The following is a 25,623-nucleotide window of genomic DNA, read 5'->3' as shown; positions in this document are numbered from 1 at the left end:
AAATTGTTCACACAGGAAATTAATGACCTATGGAACCCAAGTTCGCTCGAGAGATTTCACACTGTGTTACACAAACTGAAATACCTTGTAATGAATGTCCAATTATTTCTTTGTTAAGATTTCCACGATTGCCCTTTAAATCCTCCAGTTAGTCTGACATCATCGCACTGAGATGTATTGTCGTGGGTACTGACTTTGGAATTTGATTTACGACTTTGCTACAGTAACGTCATGGGCCTACTTTACTGGGATTACTTTTCTAGTTTGCGCCTGCTTCTAGCACAAAGAAATTATTTGCATTAATGGTGTGTGTATGGGGTATTGTGTATTGAACCGGGGACCTAGAAACGACGGAGAGGCTTCGTACCGCCGTAGCCCTCAGTGGTTCACAACCCCACAACAGGCCACAGCAGTCCACCCACCCCACCGACGCCCCACACCGAACCCAGGGTTACTGTGCGGTTCGACCCCCCAGTGGACCCCCCTCCCCCTGGGAACGACTCATACCACACGAGTGCAACGCTAAATGCTTGCGTGGTAGAGTAATTACGGTGTACACATACGTGGAAACGGTATTTGTGCAGCAATCGCCGACACAATGTAACTGAGGCGGAATAAGGGGAACCAGCCCGCATTCGCCGAGGCAGATGGAAAACCGCCTGAAAAACCACCCACAGGCTGGCCGGCACACCTGATCTCGACACTAATCCGCCGGGCGGATTCGTGCCGGTGACCGGCACACCTTCCCGCTCGGGAAGCAGCGCATTAGACCACGCGGCTAGCCGGGCGGGCGGCATTAAGGGGCTCCGGAACGCCCTATACTTGCAATGTTAAAATAACGCTTATAAATTACATCTTTCCTCACAAAGTATTTGAGGTAGTAAGTTGAACTTTTTACAGATTATTTATTGGAATATGGGCTACAACTTAACACAGGGATTTTACAAAATTTTAGTTCAGTTATTAAAGATGATTTTTTTTTCAATTGTAATGAAAATTCACAACATTTTTTTGCAATTTTTTATTTATATATTCAAAAATACACAGTTTTTTGGAAAAGGGCTGTGTTAAATTATGCAGAAGGTACTGTGTAACATTTACTGAAAGTTTGAAACAAATATGTTTGGAAGATCCTTAGAAAACATGTAATTAGTATGAGAAAATAAAAGTTTTGGGAATCGAGCGACAAGGATTGGATTAACTTTTTAGTGCATTCCAGATCCATAGGATGGATTATCTTCATCCTCTGCAAACTCCTCCTCCAGCTTCCTCTTGTTCCTCCTCCTGTTGACTCTTGCTTGTATTTCTAGACTCTTTACAGCCCTGTCTGCAGCCCGAAGGCGTTCCTTGTCTAAAGCAAGCATCGCTCGTACCATGTTAGAACCTATCTTCATTCCCATATTTCTAAATACCTTGCACCTTACAATGTTGCCATCATTGAAAGTCGCAACAGCATCATACACACCAAAGTGAAGTGTTTCTATTCCAACAAATACAGTCTTGGGGATTCTCGACCATATAACACTTTCATTGGGGTTTTGAGTTTTTCCGTGAATACACTTTTTCAACAGTTCAGGTGCTGCTAAGTCTCTGAAAATAGGTTTTATCACCTCCATTATTGCATGAGGCAGACTATGCTTATGAGTGTACACTTCACCAGTTAGCAATCCTTTGTTATATTTACACCAACTGTCTTCTTCTTTGGGACACAAGCTATGTTGGGGATTTTCATCGTCTTTACTGTTTACAGTAATAACACATACCTTTGGCTTTCCAACATTTCTCCTTTTCTTAAAAGCCTTCAGAGGATTTCTAATAACTTTACTTTTACTCATTATTATACTTCAACAAAACAGAGACTCAAGAAACAGAATTAATTACGAATATTTTCGAGATAACGACAGAGTAAATAAACATGAAACAATCGACAATCACACCAGCGATATATATTGAACCATCACAGGTTAGCCACAACACATACTTTATCTCACATCACTAAAATGTACCTGATGAACACGGACGTTAATAATAACACCATTTGACAGCAGTTTAACAGCGCCACAGTGGGTCACGCCCATGTAGAACACATTTCAAAAAAAAATTTAAAAATAGTTGTAGTCTTCGGAATTGAATAAATTATATATCTATTAAAAGGTAATAGTCTGCAGATCCAGAAAACGCAAAAAAGTAAAAATTGAACTTTTCATGATTTTGAGCCTTTCCGGAGCCCCTTAACGGTACTTTACATTTAACTTTTTCTGAAAGACTTCTCAGTTATCATGGAAACTTGAGATGTTGATTAACCAAATACTTGTGCATGATTTACCTGTTGTTCAAAATGAAGTTCAGGAAGCACCACTGCACAACTCAGTCCAGCTGCTGTTAACCAGATCCTGGCGACAGCGTCAGATTTTAGGATCTGAAATAGTAAAGGATTACGATATTTTTACTCTACGTCGCTGGTAAAACTTCGACGATTGGAGGGCAAACAAATTAAACACGCAGAACGTAAAATTTTAATTTAAGTACAAAGTTAGTGGCTCTGAGCACTATGGGACTTAACATCTGAGGTCATCAGTCCCCTAGAACTTAGAACTACTTAAACCTAACTAACCTAAGGACAGCACACACATCCATGCCCCAGGCAGGATTCGAACCTGCGACCGTAGGAGTCGCGCGGTTCCGGACTGAAGCGCCTAGAACCGCTCGGCCACAACGACCGGCTAAGTACAAAGTTATTTAAACTCAATATTTTAAGAGCAAAGAAACCAAAAACGAGTTCCTATTTCAATTAAAACATTCGTCGATGTAGTTTATCCTATTGCTAATGAACACCTACTTGTATCGGCGTTTACCACAAGTGTCCTTTACAAGTTTTGAGTGTGTTCACATCCAGCTATTAAAGATGATCATTTACAGTAGAGGTCCTGTTTATTTTATGAGTCAAGCAAGGTATCGCAGTGGAGAGTCAGTGGACTAATGTCCCCGTCCGACCATACAGAGTTACGTTTTCAGTGACTTTCCTAAATCGCTCATGACAAGTGCTGGGAATATTCCCTTGAAAGGGACATGACCCATTTCTTTTCGCATACTTCCACAATCTGAGGTTGCGTTCATGACGGCCTCGTCATGCCCAGGATGTTGTTAAACGCTAATCTTTCTGTTCCTTTTCCTTCTTTTCGACAATATGTTGACCCAGCCTTACTTCCATCTTATTTCGTTATTAATAGCTCTTCCCGGCATCTCCTGGTTATTGATGCAAGGAGTTCCGAAAGTAAGTTACACATTGTCGGACGAAAGTACATTTTCCGGAGTTTACTGTAGACACAATTCGACTGCGGTACAGATATCAAGTGCAAAACTGTATGGAAGTGAAACTGTGCAGCAACTAGAAACACGCTCCAGAGCTGAAGTACGCGGGACGTTGTTATTCTTGCGATGAATGGCAGCTAACTCTAAACGTAGAAAAATGTAAGTTAATGTGAATGAGTAGGAAAAACAAACCCGTACTGTTCGGATAATGTCCTGCTTGAAACAGTCAACTAGTTTAAATATCTGGGCGCAACGTTGCAAAGAGATGGAACGAACATGTGTGGGTTGTGGTAAGGAAGGTGAATGGTCGAATTCGATTTACTGGGAGAATTTCAGGGAAGGTGTGGTTCATCTGTAAAGGAGACCGCGCTAGTGTGACCTATTCTTAGGTACTGTTGATGTGTTTTGGAACCGCACCAGGCCGGATTAAAGGAAGACGTCGAAGCAGTTCACAGGTTGGCTGCTACATTTGTTACCGGTAGGTTCGAACAACATGTAAGTGTTACGGAGATGCTTCAGGAACACAAACGGAAATCCCTGGAGGGAAGGCGACTTTCTTTTCCAGGAATACTACCGAGAAAATTTTTAGAACCGGCATTTGAAACTGACTACAGAACGGTTCTACTGCCGTCATCATACATTTAGAGTAAGGGCCCCGAAAATAAGAGAAATTAGAGCTCATACGAAGGCGTATAGACAGTCATTTTTTCTCGCTCTCTTTACGAGTGGAACAGGAAATGAAATGACTGGTAGTGGTACAGGATACACTCCTTCAAGCCCTGTATGGGGCTTGCAGAGCATGTATGTAGATGTACGTGTAGAAAAGATCCAAATGACATCCGGGATCACCGTGAAATTATGGCAGTAAGTGGACCAAATGCAACGTCACTTCCAGCCTTAGTAAAATGGTGTCAACAAACTGACCATGGTCGCACTGACATGGCTGATGCTAAACGGGAAGGAAGGCCAGCGACATCGACGATAGAGGACAACAGCCGCGCAATCGAGGAGGAACATCTGAGGAAAAGAGATTTTTCAATAATGAGGACGTTCACTCAGTGGTTCTCGAATGACTGCGTGGCCAAGGAGCGGATTTCTATCGTCGAGAAATTGAAAGATTGCTAGAACGTTCCGACCGAGCTTTACAGAGACATGGTTTGTATGTTGAAAAATAGTAAACAGTTTTTGACGTTGCTAACCATGTCACACAATAATTTTTAAATGAGCACACCGCCATTTGACTGTATTGTTGTTTATCTCATTACGAGCCAGGTTTAGGCCTTTTCTACCATTTTCAAGTGATTCAGTTTATGTCATTGTAAATATTTTGCACGAAATCAGGCTCAAAATTGGCCATACATTAAGAAAAGTTCGTGGGGAGCCAATATTTTTCTTAATTTATGACCAATTTTGAGACTGTTGTCCTGTAATATACGTTAATGACATAAACTAAATCACTTTAAAGTGGCGTAAAAGGCCGCAACCTGGGCCGTAAATAAATAAACAATACAATCAAATGGCAGTACATTCATTTAAAAATGGAAAATAATGTCATTAATTTCTGTCACTTTGAAGTGTAGTGCACCATTCAATAAAAGTTACTTGGCCTGTCATAATAATGTGTAACTTAGTTTTGAATCTTCTCGTATCTCATTTTTCTAAGAATAAAAGGCCTGGGAGATTCTACAGTTTTGTATATATTCCTTTGTAAATATGTTCAGAGAGTTATGTTCATTTCATTCTTTTGGACTTAACTTGGAATTAAAATAGCGGAACGACCCAAATATTATGGATTCCACACTATATCAATGTCCTTGAAGCTATCCGCCCGGACTGCAGCGCGATTTAGCACTTCGCTTCTGGGAATAGGAAAGGCGTGCTGGCCACGGATCGAACCCGCCAGGCGGTTGTTGGCCAGTGCCGATGTTATGACCAGCGTGGATATTGTTTTTAGGTGGTTTCCCACATCCGACTAAGTGAATACTGGGCTGGTACCCATATTCCGCCTAGGTTCCACGATTACCAAGCAGTCTGAAAACGTTCTGACAGTTTCATATGTGTACATAATTTCCGTCCCACCGAAGGAGACGGGAGGGGGGGAGGGGGGAGGATGTTGGCGATAGGAAGGCATCCAACTATCATCTTCCATTGTTGTTAACGTTTTTGCTGTTGTGTTGTTCAGTCCGAAGACTGGTTTGATGCAGCTCTCCATGCTACGCTATCCTGCGTGAACCTCTTCAACCCGGAATAATCACTGCAACCTACATCCTTCTCAATCTGCTTACTGTATTCGTTTCTTGGTCTCCCTCGACGGTTCTTACGCCCTACACTTCCCTCCAATACTAAACTGGTGATCCCTTGGTGTCTCAGAATGTGTCCTATCAACCGATCCATTCTTTTGCTCAAGTTGTGCCACAAATTTCTCTTCTCCCCAATTCTATTCAGTACCTCCTCATTAGTTACGTGGTCGACCCATCTAATATTCAACATTCTTCTGTAGCGCCACATTTCGAAATCTTCTATTTTCTTTTTGTCTAAATTGTTTATTATCCACGTTTCACTTCCATACATTGGTACACTCCAGACAAATATCTTGAGAAAATACTTCCTAACACTTAAATCTATATTCGATGTTAACAAATATCTTGGCCGTGCGGTTAAAGGCGCTGCAGTCTGGAACCGCAAGACTGCTACGGTCGCAGGTTCGAATCCTGCCTCGGGCATGGTTGGTTGTGATGTCCTTAGGTTAGTTAGGTTTAACTAGTTCTAAGTTCTAGGGGACTAATGACCTCAGCAGTTGAGTCCCATAGTGCTCAGAGCCATTTGAACAAATATCTCTTCTTCAGAAATGCTTCAGAATTGCCAGTTTACGTTTTATATCCTCTCTACTTTGGCCACCACCAGTTATTTTGCTTCCCAAGTAGCAAAACTCATCTATTACTTAAGTGTCTCGTTTCCAAATCTAATTCTCTTAGTATCACCCGATTTCATTCCACTACATTCCATTATTCTTATTTTGCTTTTGTTGATGTTCATCTTAAAACCTCGTTTCAAGACAGTGCCTTCCGTTCAACTGCTCTTGCAAGTCCTTTGCTGCCTCAGACAGAATTACAGTGTCGTCGGCAAACCTCAAAGTTTTTGTTTCTTCTCCCTGGACTTTAATTCCTACTCCAAATTTTTCTTTTATTCTCTTTACTGCTTGCTCAATGTACAGAATGAATAACATCGGGGACAGGCTACAACCCTGTCTGACTTCATTCTCAACCACGCTGTAAATAGCCCTTCGCTTCCTGTACCACTAACATTCCCAAATACAGAACAAGTTTTCGATCCCGTGAGGAAGATACAGAATAAGGTCAGGAAAATGAAATCACTTGTTTTCAATTATTTTTAAAAGTCACACTCTTAATATTACTACTAGGCATCTTATGGGTATCATACACCAACAGCATCATTTTTGTCAAACCCACTGCCTCTCTGACAGACATAAGAAAGCTCCATGAACCTGTTACTAAAACGTGAGCTTTCAGTGTCTCACGTAATCCAAGTTATAGCTGTGGAGGCGTTCTACAGGGTGAACATGAAGTCTTTCCCTGATTACAAAAATTTATTTTCAAGGAACTCTGCTAGATACAACTATGTGATTATCTGCAAATAGCAGTGTGACTCATGAATTTTTTGTAGAACACTTGCACGTGTCTATGAGGCTTTTGGAAATGGTAGTGTAACTCATACAGTTTGTATGGATACACTTCACATGCGCTGCGACAGCTCCTGATTTCTCAGTTCTGACATTTCGACCATAGTAGTGTTTCAACTAGATAGTGCTAAGTTGTGTGTATCAAAAGCACGATTTTACGGCTTTGTCTCTGTAGTCAAGCAGCGGCCCTCTTCACGCCCCGTGACATGTACATTCCTTCCTTTTATTTGGCTGATATGTTAGTTAAAATGTTTTCGTCTGTTCTGCCAATAACTGAAGTCATACTATGCTTTATTGGATTTATGTAGTGGCAGATAGCTGATTGAGGTTATGGAGTCAAAACTTACGTAATTTCGGCGTTATTATATTTAACTTATCATATATTAAACGTTTATTGGTAATTCCCTGTGTTTATCTTAGCAAATTCTTTACTATTGGCCATTTATGTCAGGCGTTTCTCACAGTGCCTCGTAGCCCGTTGTTATCTGATGAAGTTACGTTTGCTGATATTCGTTTTATTATTACACAAGCAATATATATTTATATATCATCTATATTAAAACTTACATAGCCTATCGCCACCCGAACGTTTGTTAAAATACGATGTAAAAGCTTCAAGTAAATCGGTCAACAACGTTTCTAGAGTATTGCTAACAACGTTTACTCTTTATATTGTATGTATATATATTTATGTACCCCAACGTTAAAAATATGTAGGCTTTGTAAAATCTAATGTCTTAGTTGGAACTGACTGCAAGAAAGAAAACGAAACCGCTCGTTTTCACAGCACAACATTTTATTTCTCACAATTAGTTTTAACAGAAAACCTGTACAGTGTCGTTAAGGATATATGTATATGTCTTCTGTCTACCTGAAAGTTTGTTAAATAATGTCTCGAGTAAAAGTCTGAAATAAATTGGTCCAAAACGTTTTTAGATTTTTCCTACGTTCCCCCTAATATACTTAGCCTATATATTAGTGTAAATTTTAAATATATATTTATATATCATCTACAGGGTGTTACAAAAAGGTACGGCCAAACTTTCAGCAAACCTTCCTCACACACAAATAAAGAAAAGAAGTTATGTGGACATGTGTCCGGAAACGCTTAATTTCCATGTTAGAGCTCATTTTAGTTTCGTCAGTATGTACTGTACTTTCTCTATTCACCGCCAGTTGGCCCAATTGAAGGAAGGTAATGTTGACTTCGGTGCTTGTGTTGACATGCGACTCATTCCTCTACAGTACTAGAATCAAGCACATCAGGACGTAGCATCAAAAGGTTAGTGTTCATCACGAACGTGGTTTTGCATTGATCGGCGTCTTAGGGAGCACGGAACATTCCAGCCTATGACTCGCGACTGGGGAAGACCTAGAACGACGAGGACACCTGCAATGGACGAGGCAATTCTTCGCGCAGTTGACGATAACACTAATGTCAGCGTCAGAGAAGTTGCTGCTGTACAAGGTAACGTTGACCACGTCACTGTATGGAGAGTGCTACGAGGGAACCAGTTGTTTCCGTACCATGTACAGCGTGTGCAGGCACTATCAGCAGCTGATTGGCCTCCACGGGTACGATTCTGCGAATGGTTCATCCAACAATGTGTCAATCCTCATGTCAGTGCAAATGTTCTCTTTACGGATGAGACTTCATTCCAACGTGATCAAATTGTAAATTTTCACAATCAACATATGAGGGCTGACGAGAATCCGAACGCAATTGTGCAATCACGTCATCAACACAGATTTTCTGTGAACATTTGGGCAGGCATTGTTGGTGATGTCTTGATTGGGCCTCATGTTCTTCCACCTACGCTCAATGGAGCACGTTATCATGATTTCATCCGGGATACTCTACCTGTGCTGCTAGAACGTGTGCCTTTACAAGTACGACACAACAAGTGGTTCATGCACGATGGAGCTCCTGCACATTTCAGTCGAAGTGTTTGTACGCTTCTCAACAACAGATTCGGTGACCGATGGATTGGTAGAGGCGGACCAATTCCATGGCCTCCACGCTCTCCTGACCTCAACCCTCTTGACTTTCATTTATGGGGGCATTAGAAAGCTCTTGTCTACGCAACCCCGGTACCAAATGTAGAGACTCTTCGTGATCGTATTGTGGACGGCTGTGATACAATACGCCATTCTCCAGGGCTGCATCAGCGCATCAGGGATTCCATGCGACGGAGGGTGGGTGCATATATCCTCGCTAACGGAGGACATTTTGAACATTTCCTGTAACAAAGTGTTTGAAGTCACGCTGGTACGTTCTGCTGCTGTGTGTTTCCATTCCATGATTAATGTGATTTGAAGAGAAGCAATAAAATGAGCTCTAACATGGAAAGTAAGCGTTTCCGGACACATGTCCACATAACATATTTTCTTTCTTTGTGTGTGAGTAATGTTTCCTGAAAGTTTGGCCGTGCCTTTTTGTAACACCCTGTATATTAAAACTTACGTAGCCTATCGCCACCCGAACGTTTGTTAAAATATGATGTAAAAGCTTCAAGTAAATCGGTCAACAACGTTTCTAGAGTATTGCTAACAACGTTTACTCTTTATATTGTATGTATATATATTTATGTACCCCAACGTTAAAAATATGTAGCCTTTGTAAAATCGAATGTTTATTACAGTAAAACTCTCTCTCCTCCCGAACAGGCCGTGAAGGTATTTAACGGTACCGACCGGCCGCCGTGTCACCCTCAGCCCATAGGCGTCACTGGATGCGGATGTGGAGGGGCATGTGGTCAGCACACCGCTCTCCCGGCCGTATGTCAGTCCCCGAGACCGGAGCCGCTACTTCTCAGTCAAGTAGCTCCTCAGTTTGCTTCACAAGGGCTGAATGCACCTCGCTTGTCAACAGCGCTCGGCAGACCGGGGTGGTCACCCATCCAAGCTTAGCTTCGGTGATCCGACGGGAACCGGTGTTACCACTGCGGCAAGGCCGTCGGCGTTTATTACAGTATCGTGTAAAAATGTGAACTGGTTCGAAAAAGAACTTTTCGAGATTTTTGTTAACAACGTTGAACAACTACTTGTCTGTATATGGTAGTAAAGAATTTATGACTGTTGATAAAATACCGAGATACCGATGTATCGATACTTTTTCCGCCGGTATATCAATATCAATGTGCCAACATCTAGTGCCGATATTTTTATTTTATATTATATTTTTTCACAATATTTGGTAAACATTTGTAGTTGTCTTTTTGAAGTTGTAGTAGATAAAAATGGTTTAAATGTCTCTGAGCACTATGAGACTTAACTTCAGAGGTCATCAGTCCCCTAGAACTTAGAACTACTTAAACCTAACTAACCTAAGGACATCACACACATCCATGCCCGAGGCAGGATTCGAACCTGCGACCGTAGCGGTCACGCGGTTCCAGACTGGAGCGCCTAGAACCGCACGGCCACACAGGCCGGCAGTTGTAGTAGAACGTAACTTTACTTTCATTATGTGAAGGAGTCTTCTTACTTTTTGAGCTTTCATCACGTCCAATCTTTTTTTTTTAAACTCTGTGAAGCAACTATATGTGGCACAAAAAAAAAGAAGTCCGATTGCACTGGGGGATGGCTCTGTGAATGGAGTAACAAGATTTCCGATGTGAATAAATAGTACACTAGTTGCTATTTCTTCACATCAGCAGTCTTCAAAAACTGTTGCTGAAAATGATGATCAAAAATGTAAATCATTAGGTTGGTCTTTGCGGTTGGTGGAAACGTGTGAGGAGAAATGCTGACGTAATCAGCGATCGGTGCTACCAACAGAAACTGCAACTTCAGCTTCAGTATGCAATTTTGGCACTACAACTGCTAGTTCGCTGGCGTTGGCACAAATGAAAAAACTGGGAAGTCGACATGAAGTGTTTCGGACTAATCCGATACCTACTAAACCTAACGACGTACTCATCGGAAACCTTTCATTGTACCACTTAAATGCAATTACCATTATTAGCAAAGTGGTTATCGCCAAGCGTAAACGTGCATTGTATTCCTTTAAATTTTTGCTCTTGTGGCGGGGGGGGGGGGGGAGTAGGCAGGCTGCTGGCTTGCTTATGCACAGAATACCTAATAATAAATCAATACTTCAATACACAGCTCTAAAACCGGCAGTATATTTACAATATTCAGCCGATATTTTTATAGGCAGGTACGTCGCTATTTTTCCCATCAATATATCGGGACTAGCCGCCCGCTGTGGCCGAGTGGTTCTAGGCGCTTTAGTCCGGAACCGCGCTGCTGCTACGGCCGCAGGTTCGAATCCTGCCTCGGGCATGGATGTGTGTGATGTCCTTAGGTTAGTTAGGTTTAAGTAGTTTTCAGTCCAGGGGACTGGACCGTGCGACTGCTACGGTCGCAGTTTCGAATCCTGCCTCGGGCATGAATGTTTGTGATGTCCTTAGGTTAGTTAGGTTTAAGTAGTTCTAAGTTCTAGGGGACTAATGACCACAGCAGTTGAGTCCCATAGTGCTCAGAGCCATTTGAACCAGGGGACTGATGACGTCAGATGTTAAGTCCCATAGTGTTTAGTGCCATTTGAACCATATCGTGACTTTTCGGATAATCGAGAGTCGTTAATGATTTTTTTTTTAGTATCAGTATATTGGATCCCCCCCCCCCCCCCCCCCACAAAAAAAGAGGTTCAAATGGCTCTAAGCACTATGGGACTTAACATCTGAGGTCATCAGTCCCCTACACTTAGAACTACTTAAACCTAACTAACCTAAGGACATCACAAGCATCCACACCCGAGGCGGTTCCGGACTGAAGCTCCTAGAACCGCTCGGCCACAGCGGCCGACTTGAATCCCCAATATTGTTAAAAATATCAACAGTCCTAGTACAACTGTATTGTTGATTTGGTTTAACTCAGATCTTACGTGCTAAAGACATATGTTATAACTAGGCCTTTTAGGAATGCTCTTTTTAAAAACAAATTTGCCTTTCTGGTTGAAGTGTAATGTTTGTTTTTGTGACCTGGTGCCTTACCACTACCAGCTCCTCGCTTTCTGTGTCATATCGCGTGCACGAGACAGATGGACCGGCCGAGGCGGTCCGAGGTGGCAGTATCTGAGCACCTAGGGGTGAAAGCGAACGTGCTGGGGGCGCTTTCTTTCAGAGGCTGTTATCTGCCGCATTCCGGCACGGCGTAGCGACGCATAGCTATCGCGGCCGTGACTCGGCGGGTCGCGGCAAGTGCATTGCGTAAACACACACACACACACACACACACACACACAGCGTACAGTGCTGTGTACATATCGGGGCGCGGCCGTTGCTTTCTCCAGAGGATACGGGCTTCCTGGAGCCTGTCTGCTCTTGACACTAACACGTCAGGGGCGACGCAGTGAAGGACGGCGGAACTAGTAGCACGCAGTCAGCGCCACGTTTAGGGCTGTTGCGAACTGTCGGTCGCTAAATAACGGGCACTCAACGAAACTCACTCACGATTTCGTTCTCTTTAATGCCTCTGGTAACGTGTTACTCCTTAATAGAACATATATGATGAGACTGTAGTGTTTGGCTCTAGCCTCTATCTACAAATATTGTAAATAAAAGTACCCGCCATGTTTTTCTTTCTGAACTAAATTAGATTAAATGTACTTTTCGTTCGAATAGATCAGTTGTGAAGACATCCTTCAGGATGTAGAACATATCAGAAAAACAAGCATACACAACAAATATTTCAAACGAAAGATAAATAGGCTAATGTACCTTCCACAGACTCCGAGTGAAATGGTTCTCATGGGTGTGGAATAACTAAAAAAAATCATAAACCACTTTTCATATAAAGATAATAAATGACTTGTCATAGAACATGTAAATGTTCAGTACACTGCGATGTATATGATAACTGTTAGGGTATATGTAGCCATGCAACGTGAAATAGAAATTTTGTTTTTCGACTCTTATTTATGTACAATGGTCGCATTACTTCACTGAATTTAAGTAGAAGTAAAATAATACTAATACTTGCATTACTTGGTGTTATTGGTAACATACACCTATCAATTAGTTTTCTTTAGAAGTTAATGAATGGAGTAGAAGGAGTTGGCCACCAGTAATAAATCTTTAGGTCATCTTAAACTGAATTTTGTTACTGGTTAAACATTTCATGGCTGGTGCCAGGTTACGAAAATGTGAGTTCCTGGATATTGGACACCTTTTTGGTACAAAGTAGGTGACTTAAGTCTTTGTGAAAATAATTCCTACTTCAGTGAACTGAGCTGTTGGTTTGAAAACTAGATACATAATGACAAATTTCTTTAAGGAATAAACCGACTGGGAAGCAGTAGTTAGTATGCCAAGTTCCCCATACAAGCCTCTTCAGGACGTTTTTAGTTCACACCACAAATAACTCCTATTACACGTTTTTGTACGCAGAAAGTTGGTTTGATGAATTACACTATAATATAATGTTGTGCGACATTATAGAACGAAAGTAAGCATAGTATGCTAGGTTTATTCATTTTTCTATCCCATATGTCTGACAACATTTGCTTTGAAAAGAGATTTGTTTAGGAAATTCAGCAGTTCTGCGACATTCTCCTCCTAGTTGAATTTATTACTAAGCTGTAATCCCAACAATTTAACAGCGTCAACTGTATGTGAAGGCTAACGTCGGGAACAGCCGTAGGGATTTTGATACGGTCTACACAAACAGACTGATTGTCGAGGAAGGATTGTGTATACAGTTTATCACCGCTACGCAAATAGATACTACTGTAAGTGCCACCTGTGCGAACACGTGACAGACCATTAGTTGCAGGAATCAGAACTACGAGCGAAACAACTTAACACAGAAAGTCTTAAAGCAGGCCCGAAATCGATTAAAATAAAAATGTGTAACCAACATATAGAAAAGAAGGTAATACAAATTAACAATGAAGTCATAGAACCAACAGCCGGCATGTGTGGCCGAGCGGTTCAAGGCGCTTCAGTCTGAAACCGCGCGACCGCTACGGTCGCAGGTTCGAATTCTGCCTCGGGCATGGCTGTGTGTGATGTCCTTAGGTTAGTTAGGTTTGAGTAGTTCTAAGTTCTAGGGGACTGATGACCTCAGATGTTAAGTCCCATAGTGCTCAGAGCCATTTGAACCATTTTGAACCATTTTGAACCATAGAACCAACAGATGAGTGTTTATACACTGACGAAAAAAAATCGCAACCAAAAAATAATTAATGAAGAGTAATGGAATTTTGAAGCTACATTTGTCTAGCTAATGTATTTAAGTGATTAACATTGGAAGATCACAGATTGATGTAAACGCAAGATAAGCCTTGTAAATGTGACATGCTGGTACATTAATAACAGGTGTCACCACCAGATCATTGAATGCAAGCATGCGAACCGAACGTGCATGCAGTGTGTTATACAGGTCCGTAAATCAGTTTGTGAGCTGGGAGTACCATGCCTGTTGCACTTGGCCGGTCAATACAGAGACTGTGGATGACGCTTGAGTTGTTCGATGATGTCCCATGATGTCCCATATGTGCTCGGTTGGAGACAGCTCTGGTGATCGAGCAGGACAAGGCTACATGTCGACACTCCGCAAAGCATGTTGGGTTACAACAGCGGTATGTGGTCGAGCATTATCCTGTTGGAAATCATCTTCTGGAAAGGTGTTCGTGCCGGCTAGAGTGGCCGAGTGGTTCTAGGCGCTACAGTCTGGCACCGCGCGACCGTTACGGTCGCAGGTTGGAATCCTGCCTCGGGCATGGATGTGTGTGATGTAGTTAGGTTAGTTAGGTTTAAGTAGTTCTAAGTTCTAGGGGAATGATGACCTCAGATGTTATGTCCCATAGTGCTCAGAGCCATTTGAACCATTTTTGAAAGGTGTTCGTGAATGGCAGCACAACAGGTCGAATAGCGAGGCTGACGTACAAATTTGCAGTCAGGATGCCTGGGATGACCATGAGAGTGCTCCTGCTGTCAAACGAAATCGCATCGCAGACCATAACTCCAGGAGTAACGTCCAGTGTGTCTAGCAATCAGACGGGTTGGTTGCTGGTCCTCAACTGGCCTTCTCCTAACCAACACACGGCCACCAGTGGCGGCGAGGCAGACCCAGCTTTCATCAGAAAACACCACAGATCTCCACCCTGCCCTCCAATGAGCTCTCTATTGGCACCACTGAAATCGCAAATGGCGATGGTTTGGGGTCAGTGGAATGCACGCAGCAGGGCTGCTGGATCGAAGCTGTCCTTGAAGTAACCAATTTGTAACAGTTCTTTGTGTCACTGTGGTGCCACCTGGTGCCCAGATTGTTATGCACCAGAGCCACACGCCAGACATGATGGTCTTGCATCTCGCTAGTGCCACGCGGCCGTCTGGAGCTCGGTCTTCATACGACCACACTTTCTCGTGACCACCACTGCCAGCAATCATGTACAGTAGGTACATTTCTGCCAAGTCTTATTTGCAGATGACACAAGTATTGCAATAAATAGTATGTCTAGTGTAGTTCTAGAAAGATCTCCTAATGATATTTTCATGGATATTAATAAATGGTTTATAGCCAACTCACTGACATTAAACTTCGAAAAGACTCACTATATGCAATTCAGAACCTGTAAGAGGTTTCTACCCAGCGTATGCATAAAGTATGAAGAGGAGCAGATAGAAGAGGTTGACAGTCTTAAATTCCTGGGATTACAACTTGATAATAAATTCAGTTGGGAGGAGCACACCACAGAACTGCAGAAACGCCTTAACAAATCTGTATTTGCAATTCGAGTGTTAGCAGACATAGACGACATGAAAATGAAAAAGCTTACATACTTTGCCTATTTTCATTCCATAATGTCATATGGTATAATATTTTGGGGTAACTCTTCAAGTCAAACAGAAGTTTTCAGAGTCTAAAACCGCGTAATACGTATTATTTGTGGAGTAAATTCACGGACGCCCTGTAGAAACCTCTTCAAAGAACTGGGTATACTAACTACTGCTTCTCAGTATATTTACTCCTTAATGAAATTTGTCCTAAACAATATATCTCTTTTTCCAACAAACAGCTCAGTTCATACATACAATACCAGGAACAAAAATGATCTGCACAAGGACTTAAAAGCACTTACTTTAGTTCAAAACAGGGTCCACTGCTCAGGAACACTCATCTTCAATAATTTGCCAGCAAACATAAAAAATTTAGTTTCAAATAAAGATCAGTTTAAAAGGAGCCTGAAAGACTTACTAGTCGCCAACTCCTTCTACTCCACTGACGGATTTTTTAATAGAAACAAATGATGTATTGTATATATTCATACTATTAGTATTGTTATTTCAGCTTAAAAGAATTGACATGTTCCACATCCACGAGGATCTCCTCAGCACGGATCTATGGAACGAAAAACTAATCTAATCTAATCTAATCAGTATCGCAGAAGGAACATCCTGCTTCTCATATTACACGACCTCGTTTAAACTCAGTGGGGTGTTGATAATGTCGTCTTTGTCGCCTTGAAGGTATTCTTGATTGACATCAACTCACTACGTACAATCTCAAAGGCAACTAACGATTACGATAATTACAGAGTGTATTTAAACAAACCTAATTTGTATCCTCATAGTCACGCTGCTAGCGCCACTCCTACGCGACTAGCGCGAAAGTGGAACAGACATCTTTCAGTTGTAGTAATATGCCTACCAATTTCCCTTTATGTTGCCAATTTTTTCCGTCAGCTTATTTAGGTCAGCTAAAAGCAATGATTGGACGGACAAGGATATACATAAAAAAGGAAAAAGAGCACCCGTCGTATTGCTATAACCTAAACGGTAATTTCAAACCTAACTTCCGATCTGTTTGAGAAGCTGTAACTGTTTTTAACATCTGCATCATCTCCAGACAGACTTGAAATGCCTGGGCTAGCAGGACAGAGCGGATTAGGTTGTGGAAATGGGCCAAAATGAGTTCCTGTCAGTTGCACTCAACATACAAACTTTATTTATCAACACACACTATTACAACAAGGATGCAAAACACTCAAAACTTTAATCGATCTCCTTTGATTAACTTTAGATCGGCTAAAGGCCACACTCAAAATCCAAGATACAAGGCCTAAGCAAGAAATTGAAATATGAGGTTCTTCTGGAGGTTTCACCCAAGAATACTTTATAAATTTTCAATCTAATCAGCTGAAGGCCTTAGCAATTTAATTGTAATGGAACTAGGCTGGAGGTGGCATATGAAGTAATCAGAGGAGTTTCAATCAAAAGGCAGAAGGCCTTATCTTAAAACATTTCATGCAAATTTGGTCGAAGGCCCCATTCAAAACCATAACAATCTTATGCCTTAAGGGCAAGAGAAGAAGATTAATTTAAGAGATATTAAAATTCGGCTGAAGGCCGCTCACCAACGAATAATTTAACGGCTTAAGCCTTAGAAGAAGAACTTCAATTTTAAAGGTCAGAAGGCCGTATCTTAAAACATTTCGGCCTGACGGGGTGGCCGAGCGGTTCTAGGCGCTACAGTCTGGAACCTCGCGACCGCTACAGTCGCAGGTTCGAATCCTGCCTCGCGCATGGATGTGTGTGATGTCCTTAGGTTACTTAGGCTTAAGTAGTTCTAAGTTCTAGGGGACTGATGACCTCAGTAGTTAAGTCCCATAGTGCTCAGAGCCTTAAAACATTTCATATAAAATAAAGAATAACAATCTCATGCCTTAAGGGTAAGACAAGGACATTAATTTAAGACATATTAATACTCAGCTGAAAGCCACACATCAAACAAATAACTAAAATCCAAACAGGGAAATTACTACATAACACGCAAGGAACGGCGCTCGGAAGTTTCCAAGGGTCGGGCTGGGAACGTAACAATAACACCCATTTAGGTGAGACAGGCAGCCTGTCCAACGACGTCTTAATCTGGAGGCAACCCAATCGACAGACAGCCGATCTACCAATCAACCAAATCAGCTCCGCTACACGCAACCAGCAAAACGACCACAAGATTTCAATACACGACACACAGAATATTGGCGTCCACAACGACCAACATCCCCGCAGCTGTCGAACTACACGCTGCGCTGGACAGCAACAATATGACGAGGAAAATACACTGCCTAAAATTACGTCAACGACCAGGGCAGGTAACCGGAACGTCAACGGCCACAAGGCAGAAGATACCGCTGGTGAACTTCAAAAACAAGGAATAATAAGTTAAGTTAAACTCCACAGGAAGACGACTGGAATCTTAGCCAACTTAAAGATACACACGTTGTTGCTCGCCGGAATGTCCCAAAAGCGACAACCAGGATCAAACGAAGAAATGTAAACAGTTGAGGCTCGATAGTAAGTTAAGTGAGGACTCAACTTTCATGTCCAAGCACTCGCAAGCAGCACTTCACACTCCAACCAGGCGTGCACGCCGCCAGCGGCTCCAGCCTGACTCCGCACGATGGGGACTCGCTTGCTGCTCCACTCCAACCGATCGACTGGGCTGCTGGTCCGTCCGCGACTACTGCTCCGTGTCCGACTGCACTGCTGTTGCGTCTCCAACTCACTGACTATTCGACACACGATGACCCGGAAATACTATCGGTCGCTCCAGAGATGGTACGACAGATGCGCTTATCGACACGCGCTGCTGCTGCCACTCAAGGGCAAGTAAGGCAGGAAGTTAGTGACGATAGTAAATGGAATAAGAAAACGAGGCGGCACTACCGTAAGAGAAAATGACAAACAATTAATGGGATGAACACGAGCCATGCACGGCTCAAGACTTATTCTCCATTTCTTAGATTTAGGTTTACCTTTGTACTCAGTAAGCCTCCTTATCGTACGTGGTGGAGGGTATTTCTTGTACATTTCTTAGTTTCCTCCTTTCCTGTTCCAAATGCGTGGGCAGAAGTAGTGTCGGTAGTGCTCCGTTTGCACTTTAGGTTTCTCTTATTTTTCTGGTCATTTCGCGGGATACACTTGTGGAGGAAATAGCATGTTGTCAGCTCTTCTTTGAACATCTACTCTCGGCGTTATAATGAATCTCGTGGTGATGTACAACATTGGCATCCTGTGTTTGACTAGTATCTCCGTTAAAACTTCGCACATACTAATCAAATCCGTGAAGAAACGCTTCGCACTCTCCTTCCCTCTCTCTTCCAGTGAATCTATCTCGTATCTGCCATTTAAAGTCACTTTGAACGGTTAACGTTAAATATTTTCCGATCGTTGCTGTTCCCAGAGATTTATCACCAATAGTGTAGCAGAGGAGTAACGGCTTTTTCCGCCTGTTTATGCACGTAGGCTGCAAAGTAGCGGATAAATTCTGAATACCATCAGACGAGAACTGGGGTTTAAAGATATTAACGCACAGATTAAGGTGTACAGAAATAATTGTAGAGACCATGACACTCGCGAAAAAAATAACGATAAACTATCTTCTTGTTTTTCCTTGGGCTTGGTCCCGCATCTACATGGGGTCGGCCTGTTAATCCGGGTTCAGCATGTTAGTGGTATAAAATAGCCAGATGCCATTCTTTTCACCATCCCTTCCTGGTCTAAGATATGTCTTTATCTAGGTCAAATGACTGATGATGATAATGACAAAAAAATGGCTCTGAGTACTATGGGACTCAACTTCTAAGGTCATTAGTCCCCTAGAACTTAGAACTAGTTAAACCTAACTAACCTAAGGACATCACACACATCCATGCCCGAGGCAGGATTCGAACCTGCGACCGTAGCGGTCTCGCGGTTCCAGACTGCAGCGCCTAGAACCGCACGGCCACTTCGGCCGGCTAATGATAATGACAACGATGACTGCTGTTGTTGTGGTCTTCAGTCCAGACACTGTTTTAATGCAGCTCTGCATACTAGTTTATCATGTACAAGCCTTTTCATATCTGCATAACTGCTGTCACCTACATCCATTTGAAGCTGGTTAGTGGTTTCAAGTCTTGATTATCTCTGCAATTTTTATTCCTCACTTGTCCATAGTTCTCTACGTGACCAAATTAACTGTTCCTTCATACCTAAGGATGTCCTATCCACCTGTTCTTTCTTTCAGTCAAGTTATGATGTAAAGCAGTTTCCTCCTCCTACTACTCAGAACCTGTTTAACCTTCACTCATTAGATCTTCAGCGTTCTTCTGGAACACGGCATTTCAGGAATTTCTATTCTCTTTTTGAGTGAACGGTTTATTACGCACGGTTCACTTCCATGTAAAGGTACACACCAGAAAAATGCTTTCAGAAGAGACTACACAACAGATAAATCAAGAATGAACTCTCAAACAGCGATTATGGTTCAGCATCAGCAGTGGAATGTTTCAGAACAAATTAAAATTTGTGTCGGTCCGTGATTCCAAGATTTACCACTTGATGCGAGCTGTCGCCATAACAACTTCGCCCATCCGACCATGTTTCCAGGAGCAGGCCAAATCTCCATTTCTGGTGGTATCTCTACACTCCCTTGCTCTCGCAAAATATTCAAAATGTTCAAATGTGTGCGAATTATAAGGGACCAAACTGCTGAGGTCATCGGTCCCCAGACTTACACATTTGTTAAACTAACTTATGCTAAGAACAACACACACACACCCATGCCCGAGGGGGGACTCGAACCTTCGGCGGGTCGGGTCGCGGAATCCGTGACATGGCGCATCTAACAGCACGGCCACTCCGCGCGGCGCAAAATATTCCCATGATTGCTGCACAGTTTGAGACTCTGTTTTATCTAGTCATGTAGCATTGTCATGGCACGTAACACTGTAATGCAGTGTATGTGTTGTCCGATCTAGTCCGAAGCAGTGTTCCTTCGGATATACGTACATGTTTGAAGCAACATTGTTTCGGACGATACAGTACAACAGAATACAGCACTACAGTAACACATTAATATTCGATTTGAACAAACTTCTCCTTTTATAAAAGCTTTTACTGCTATTGGCCTTCTATATTTTATACCCTCTTTTGTTGGAGTGCTGCCCAAATTCAAACCTTATCTTCTACTTCTGGGCCTCATTTTTTTATCTTGTTCCCCGCAGCATGATCTGACTTAACTCGATAACACACAATGTATTTTCAGAAGTCAAGGCCTTAACTTTTTTTAAAACTGTAATATTATGGATAATACACTTAAAAGACAAATAAACTGGTACACGTGCCTAATATCGTGTAGGGTCCCCGCGAGCACGCAGAAGTGCCGCAACACGACGTGGCGTGGACTCGAGTAATGTCTGAAGTAGTGCTGGAGGGAACTGACACCGTGAATCCTGCAGGGCTGTCCATAAAAACGAAAGAGTACGAGGGGATGGAGATCTCTTCTGAACAGTAAGTTGCAACGCATCCCAGATATGCTCAGTAATGTTCATGTCTGGGGAGTTTGGCGGCCACTCAAAGGGTGTTCCTGGAGCTACTATGTAGCGACTATGCACGTGTGGAGTGTCACATTGTCCTGCTAGAATTTCCCAATTCCGTCGGAATGACAATGGACATGAAAGGATGGATGTGATCTGACAGGATGCTTACGTACGTGTCACCTGTCACAGTCATATCTAAATGTATCAGAGGTCCCATATCACTCCAACTGCACAGGTCCCACACCATTACAGAGCCTCCACCAGCTTGACAGTTCCCTGCTGACATGCAGGGTCCACGGATTTATGAGGTTGTCTCCGTATCTGTACACATCCATCCTCTGGATATAATTTGAAACCAGATTAGTCCGCCCAGGCAATATGTTTCCAGTCATCTACAGTCGAATACCGATGTTGACCGGCCCAGTAGAGGCGTAAAGCTTTGTGTCGTGTAGTCATCAAGGGTACACGAGTGGACCTGCGGTTCCGTAAGCCCATATCGATGATGTTTCGTTGAATGGTTCGCTGGATGACACTCATTGATGGCCCAGCACTGAATTCTGCAGCAATTTGCGAAAGGGTTACACTTCTATCACGTTGAACGATTCTCTTCAATGGTCGTTGGTCCCATTCTTGCAGGATCTTTTTCCGGCCGCAGCGATGTCGGAGATTGACGTTTTGCCGGATTCCTGATATTCACGGTACACTCGTGAAATGTTCGTACAGGAAAATCCCCACTTCATCGCTACCTCGGAGATGCTGTGTCCCATCGTTCGTGAGCCGACTATAACACTATGTTCAAGCTCACTTAAATCTTGATAACGTGCCACTGTAGCAGCAGTAACCGATCTAACAACCGCGTCAAACACTTGTTGTCTTATATAGGCCTTGCCGACGGCAGCGCCGTATTGTGCCTGTTTACGTATTTCTGTATTCGAATACCAGTTTCATTGGTGCTTCAGTGTAGGTTATGAATGTTTTCACTTAGAATGAGAACTTCAGAACAGGTAGTTTGTCGTTTTAAAAAAAAGAAACTTCAAAAATTCGGTATGAGTAGAACGTCTTTTGTCATAAGTAGTTGCATGCAGCTGAATTAAAAGCTGAGAGATGCTGAGTCGGTCACACGGCCTTAGATACATTGGCTCTATCTTATTATTATTACCAAACTCTCCCACGGAAAATATCAGATTTTGGTCCAGAACGATTTCAAGAGTATATATGACGGTAGTATCTGTTCCCGAAAGAACAGTTACCGTGGATGATCATGCAGCTTTGCTAGAAATGAAATGATAATGAAATGGACACCCTAGCTGTAAACAGGCGTACTTCATTGGGGACATGTTGAAAATGTGTGCTCCGACCGGGACTCGAACCCGGGATCTCCTGCTTACATGGCAGACGCACTATCCTCTGTGCCCGCGGTGGCTCAGATGGATAGAGCGTCTGCCATGTAAGCAGGAGATCCTGGGTTCGAGTCCCGGTCGGGGCACACATTTTCAACATGTCCCCAATGAAGTACATCAACGCCTGTTTGCAGCTAGGGTGTCCATTTAATTGTCATTTGATTTCAAGAGTCACCAGTTCTGTAAGTATCGTACGAGACAACAAGTAGCCGCGTCGTTCATAATTATTCATAGCGTCACATAGGAGAAGCGGCTTAATTGTCAAAGAGTCAGCGTTCACTTATGCTAGAAAAGCAAGGTGTTGTTGATTGTATTCTTTTGTAAAAACAACAGTAACTTTGTGGCTGGTGGCCGCTCGTTAAGAATATTGCCGGATGTAAGGGCGATGTGCGTGGCCTCTTTCCACACCTGTTTTGCAGAACGCGGAGAAGCTGGAGGAAGCTGGAAAACTGGAAACCGACGACCAGTTGGGTCACGGGTGACTGGCGGAACTGCTGCTGCTGAGGAGACGGCGTTGCGTTCTGCTGCGGGTTGCCGAGCGGCTGTGTGCGTCATTTCAAGAAGCACCTGTACGTTCTGTGTTCCGCTGAAGGTGTTTAGCAGTATTTTGATGCTGTGTACATATAAGGGTAGTGTCCTACACGACGTCTCATCAGGACATACAAGAACTTGTAGACTTCTTTGCATTCATGCGAGGACTGAATCTGATGACATATTGTTTTTGAAGGCCATAACACCATTTTCTCTGAAAGACGCGAGAAATACGCAGGACCTTACCATGGCGTAGCTGTGCGCAGTGAAGATGTGACCAAGTGGTTTGGCTTCAGCAGCAGTTTCTGATATAGGTCTATTGTTTCTAGGAGAGACTGGTGCTCAATTTCTAAAGACAACCTGTGTTAATGTGCAGTGTTGTTTTAGTGTGACTCGCTAACATCTGACATTGCCAGCCTCTATCATCTCAAGATAGTGTCGAACCAGCGTAGAGTTTGTGAGTTTAACCTCTGTTTCGGACACATCTGAATTTTATACGAGCCGTTGGTGTGTGTATGTGTGTGTGTGTGTGTGTGTGTGTGTGTGTGTGTGTGTGTCCCTTTTTTTAGTGAATGAGACAGACAAGACACTTGGTTGGCCAGACACACGGGCCGACACCGAGAAGTTGCCCCCTCCCTCTCCTGGAGGCCCTATTGTATGCCTGCATGGTTGGAAAGAGTCCAGATGTGGACAGACGTATGCAAATAATTTACAGAATAAAGCGCTTTTTGAAGAGAGAGCTGACAAATGGACACGTCTAACAGATATGAAACTTTCATATATTGGAGAAACTAAGACGATAATTACAGCCCATTTTCAGAAGAAAACTTTCTTGGCAAGAGTGTATCACTTTAGGGTGAAAAAAGAGGGTGTTATGCAGCACATAAAAAGTTGTTGTTAAAAGATGTTATTTTTTCAACTGTTATCCATACAAATTACAAAAAAAAATGTGTGTATGTATGTAGCACATCTCGTCCTAAGACACTGGACCGATTCAACCAAACTTGACTGACACATCACTTTCTGTCTGGAAAGAATCGCTGTAGGGGTAAGAACCAGGCACCAGTCAAAGTGGTGGTGGTGGACGTGAAAGAGCAGCGTAGCCAGTGGCGAGCGACTCACCCTACTTTAGTCATCCAGTATTTGAGAAAGAGAGCATTTAGAGACTTGCATCAAACTTTACGCATAATTTCAAATCTTTACAAAACTTTTCCTACATGACAAATTCCACAAAATTATGAAAGGAAGAAAATTAGTCGTTTACTACATTTTCGCTGCTAATGCAGTAAAACTGCCACATGAAGCATGACTTTTAATTTATTGCTTCTTTACTACTAACTATATTCGTGGCAAATTTTTCAAACAGGATTCACATATACCACTGAATGTACCAGAAAACTTTCGTCGTTATGTAACGCTTAGGCCAGGAGATAAGAGGTCATAAACACTGAGTTCCGATACACTGCTCAATCATGCATGACGTTTTAATTTATTACTTCTTTCCTACTAATACTGTTCGCAACACATTTAGCATACAGTATCCAAAAATGCCGCTAAATGTACCTACAAAAATATACCACTGTGCGTCGCATAGTTCAGGAAATATGACACGAAATACTGAGATGCGTGAAAAACTGCCGCATCACGCATGGTGTTTTAATTTAATACTTCCTTGTTACTTACTGTACTGCAACACATTTCACAGACAGTACCCACATATTCCGCTGAATATACGTAGCAAAATATTTCGTTGTACGACACATGGTTCAGAAGATATGACGTCATAAACACTGAGATGCGTGAGAAATTGCCACATAATGCATGAAGTTTTAATTTATTATTTCTTCACTATTAACTCTGTTCGTAACATATTTTGCAGACAGTAGACTCGTACATTATTGGATGTACCTCCAAAATTATATAATTTTACAGCATATAGTTCAGGAGATAGGACTTCATAAACTTTGAGTTGAAACTGTAGGGCGAAATTCGCTAGACATACAGGTGAAACATGTGTACAAACAGGCGTGAAACATGTTAAATATGTGTGAAATATATTTCACATGTGCATATGTGGCAAAAGCCACAGGTAAAAGTTAATCCCAAACACCTGGAAAGATTTCAATCAAATTTGGTGCACCATCTAGAAAGAAATACTGTAGAAATAAGAAGAAACGTCTCTTATTTGGGTGAGTGTGATAAAATTGAGACAGAAGGGAGGATGAGGAGAAGGACAGACAGCGAGGGGAAGGAAGAGATAGGCATAGACAGGAGAAGGAGGAGATGGACGGAGAATGTAAAGAAAATGAGATGAACAGAGGGAGGAAGGGAAAGACAGAGAGAAGGGGGAGGAAGAGATGAACATG

General features: G+C 42.5%; 1 protein-coding gene across 1 annotated transcript in view; it reads right to left on the bottom strand.

The window, feature by feature from the left end:
• LOC126260930 (clavesin-2) overlaps positions 1 to 25,623 on the bottom strand; it is a 343,358-nt gene that overhangs the window by 262,950 nt on the left and 54,785 nt on the right. Inside the window, exon 2 of the mRNA XM_049958431.1 lies at positions 2,327 to 2,419. The gene's annotated coding sequence lies outside the window, so the exon portion shown is untranslated. The remainder of the gene's footprint in view (positions 1 to 2,326; positions 2,420 to 25,623) is intronic.

Source organism: Schistocerca nitens, chromosome 5 (assembly GCF_023898315.1).
Source record: "Schistocerca nitens isolate TAMUIC-IGC-003100 chromosome 5, iqSchNite1.1, whole genome shotgun sequence".
In the NCBI taxonomy this organism is placed as follows: domain Eukaryota; kingdom Metazoa; phylum Arthropoda; class Insecta; order Orthoptera; family Acrididae; genus Schistocerca; species Schistocerca nitens.
This window is presented reverse-complemented; position numbering and strand designations above follow the sequence as displayed.